Raw genomic sequence first — 3,569 nt, 5'->3', positions numbered from 1 at the left:
TTCCCAGGGCCCCATGACAGGGCTGGCACCAGACTGGAGACACCAGGTCAGAGACACTTCCTCCCACTCTTGTCCTCTGTGGAATCAGTTGGCCCAAACCTTAGAATACTGAGGTGGTCATGGGGTACCTGTGTGGCTCAGTTGGTTAAGCAACACTCTTGATTTTAGCTCATATCATGATCTTGGGGTTGTAGGATCAGGCCCCATGTCAGGCTCTGTGTTGAGTGTGGAGCCTGCTTGGAATTCTCTCTCCCTCTGCCTCTCCCCACCTCTAAAAAAAAAAAAAAAAAAAAAAAAAAAAAGAATTTAAAAAATAAAGAAAAGTTAAAAAAGAAGACTGAGTTGGTCAGGCAGAGAGGACTTCATGTCATCCACTCACACCTATGGCAGGAGGTCAGGGTTGTGACTTCTATCTATACTTGAAAGAGTGTAACAGCATCGACTGTGGGAGCCTGACAAGATTCTAGAATTCTACTTTTTGTATCTGGAGGCCACATCGGATTCTAACTACAGTAGACAAATTCAGGAAGATTTACTACTTGAAATTCAACAGAAACAAACTCATGTCCTACTAGCAGAAGGTAATCTAGTTTTCTGGCCCTCATTTTATCAAGCCTTTCAATCATTTATTCATTCATTCAATCAGTTAAGCCTGCACTCATCATTCAGTTCCTGTTCTACCCCAGGTGAAGCACTTGACTCTGGACCAAGTAGTCCCTGCCCTTAAGGAACTCACTTGCAGAACTCCTGAACCTCTCCTTTTTGTTATGGTATTTTAGTTGGCTTTTTTCTTTCCTTCATTCTTGCCTTTCACATTCATATTTAAAGTCATTTGCCATTTTTCTCCATATTTTTTCTTTTTGCCCGGCCTTATAAATTTATCAGCTATAAATGAGAAGAGGCATTATATTGGAATAAAAAACCTTGTTTTGCCCATTTGCTAATCATTGATAATCCCAGAAATGAGGTCTGATAAAATGCAGTCTGGGAACACTATACATAGAACCAAGTCTGGGAAAGCAGTTCTGTTTGGTTATCCTACTTGCCAGAGATAATTTCAGCCAAGGACGGTGCAAAAACTTAGGAGGACATTTTAGCCATGATATCTGACGACACTTTTCATTTTAGCAAAATTCCACTGGAGTTTGAGGATTTGAAATTGTTTTTCAAAGAGCAGATTCTTCTGTTGGTAGCTCAGGGAAACTCTTTTCTGTTAGAAAAGTCAACTTTAGGTCTCATTGAACATGGGGTAGATCTTTGGATTGCTCTGTTCTTCTCAAGCTAAGCCAGACCCACACAGAAGCAACCATGTCTAAGGGGCCTGCAGTTGGCGTTGATCTTGGCACCACTTACTCCTGTGTGGGTGTCTTCCAGCACAGAAAAGTGGAAATAATTGCCAATGATCAAAGAAATGGAACCATCCAAGTTATGTCGCCTTCATAGACACTGAACGATTGATCAGTGATGCTGCAAAGAATCAAGTTGCGATGAACCCCACCAACACAGTTTTTGATACCATGTGCCTGATTGGATGGAGATTTGATGATGCTGTTGTCCAATCTGATATGAAGCATTGGCCTTTCATGGTGGTGAATGATGCTGGCAGGCCCAAGGTCCAAATAGAATACAAGGGAGAGACAAAAAGTTTCTATCTAGAGGAGGTGTCTTCTATGGTTTTGACGAAAATGAAAGAAATCACAGAGGCTTATCTTGGGAAGACAGTTACCAGTGCAGTTGTCACAGTACCTGTGTACTTCAATGATTCTCAGCATCAGACTACCAAAGATGCTATTGCTGGTCTCAATGTACTCTGAATCATCAATGAGCCAACTGCTGCTGCTATTGCTTATGGGTTAGACAAAAATGTTGGAGCTGAAAGGAATGTGCTGATCTTTGACTTACGAGGTGGCACTTTTGATATGTCAATCCTTACTACTGAAGATGGGATCTTTGAGCTTAAGTCCACAGCTGGAGACACTCACTTCAGTGGAGAAGACTTTGACAACCGAATGGTCAACCATTTTATTGCAGAGTTCAAGTGCAAACATAAGAAAGACATCAGTGAAAACAAGAAGGCAGTTTGTCGTCACCATACTTCTTGTGAATGTGCTAAGTGTACACTTTCTTCCAGCACCCAGGCCAGTACTGAGACTGATTCTCTGTATGAAGGAATTGACTTCTATACCACTATCACTTGTATCCGGTCTGAAGAATTAAATGCTGACCTGTTCCATGGCACCCTGGACCCTGTAGAGAAAGCCCTTTGGGATGCCAAGTTAGACAGATCTCAGATTCATGATATTGTCCTGGTGGGTGGTTCTACCCGTATCCCCAAGATTCAGAAACTTCCCCCAAGATTTCTTCAATGGAAAAGAACTGAATAAGAACATCACCCCTGATGAGGCTATTGCTTATGGTGTAGCTGTCCAGGCAGCCATCCTTTCTGGAGACAAACCTGAAAATGTTCAAGATTTGCTGCTGTTGGTTGTCACTCCACTTTCTCTTGGCATTGAAACTGCTGGAGGAGTCATGACTGTTCTCATCAAGCGTAATACTACCATTCCCAACAAACAGACACAGACCTTCACTACCTACTCCAACAACCAGCTTAGTGTGCCTATTCAGGTGTATGAAGGTGAGTGTGCCATGAACAAGGACAACCTACTTGAAAATTTTGAACTCGCAGGCATACCTCCTGCCCCTTGTGGTGTCCCTCAGATTGAGGTCACTTTTGGTATTGATGCTAATGGTATCCTCAATGTCTCTGCCGTGGATAAGGGCACTGGAAAAGAGAACAAGATTACCATCACTAATGACAAGGACCATTTAAACAAGAAAGATATTGAGTGCATGGTCCAGGAAGCTAAGAAGTACAAAGCTGAAGATGAGCAACAGCGGGACAAGGTGTCTTCCAAGAATTCACTTGAGTCTTATGCATTCAACATGAAAGCAACTGTTGAAGATGAAAAACTTCAGGGCAAGATAAATGATGAAGACAAACAGAAGATTCTTGACAAGTGCAATGAAATCATCAATTGGCTTGATAAGAACCAGACTGCAGAGAAGGAACAATTTGAACACCAGCAGAAAGAGCTGGAGAAAGTCTGCAACCCATCATCACCAAGCTGTACCAGAGTCCAGGGGGCATGCCAGGAAGAATGCCTGGAGACTTCCCTGGTGGTGGAGCTCCTCCCTCTGGTGGTGCCTCCTCTGGGCCCACCATTGAAGAGGATGATTAAAGCAACCTAAGAATAAACAGGTCTAGCATTGTTCCACACACAATATTCAAAGTACCCAAATTTGTAGCAAATTCCATGGCAGTTGTAACAGTGAGCTGCTATAGCAAAAAAAAAAAAAAAAAAACAACAACAAAAAAAACTGGGCATTCTTTTTACTTGAATATGGAATATGTGCACCGGGAAAGGAAATAAACATAGCAAATTATAAGCAATGTATTGTTAAGCAAAAAATGCAATGTCTTAAATCAAACTGTACTTAAAATTGGCACCATTAAAAAAAAAGTCAATTTTAGAACAGAAAGAGAGTTTCCATGCTCTGTAGGACTGACA

The 3,569-nt window shown here is 41.8% G+C and overlaps 1 pseudogene; it reads left to right on the top strand.

Moving 5' to 3' along the window:
- The first annotated feature begins 1,308 nt into the window (after positions 1 to 1,308).
- On the top strand, positions 1,309 to 3,239 carry LOC132000334 (heat shock cognate 71 kDa protein-like; annotated as a pseudogene).
- The last annotated feature ends 330 nt before the right edge of the window (positions 3,240 to 3,569 follow it).

This window comes from Mustela nigripes, chromosome 1 (genome assembly GCF_022355385.1).
Source record: "Mustela nigripes isolate SB6536 chromosome 1, MUSNIG.SB6536, whole genome shotgun sequence".
In the NCBI taxonomy this organism is placed as follows: Eukaryota; Metazoa; Chordata; class Mammalia; order Carnivora; family Mustelidae; genus Mustela; species Mustela nigripes.
The sequence above is the reverse complement of the archived record's forward strand: the minus strand, read 5'-3'. Positions and strand labels throughout refer to the sequence as shown.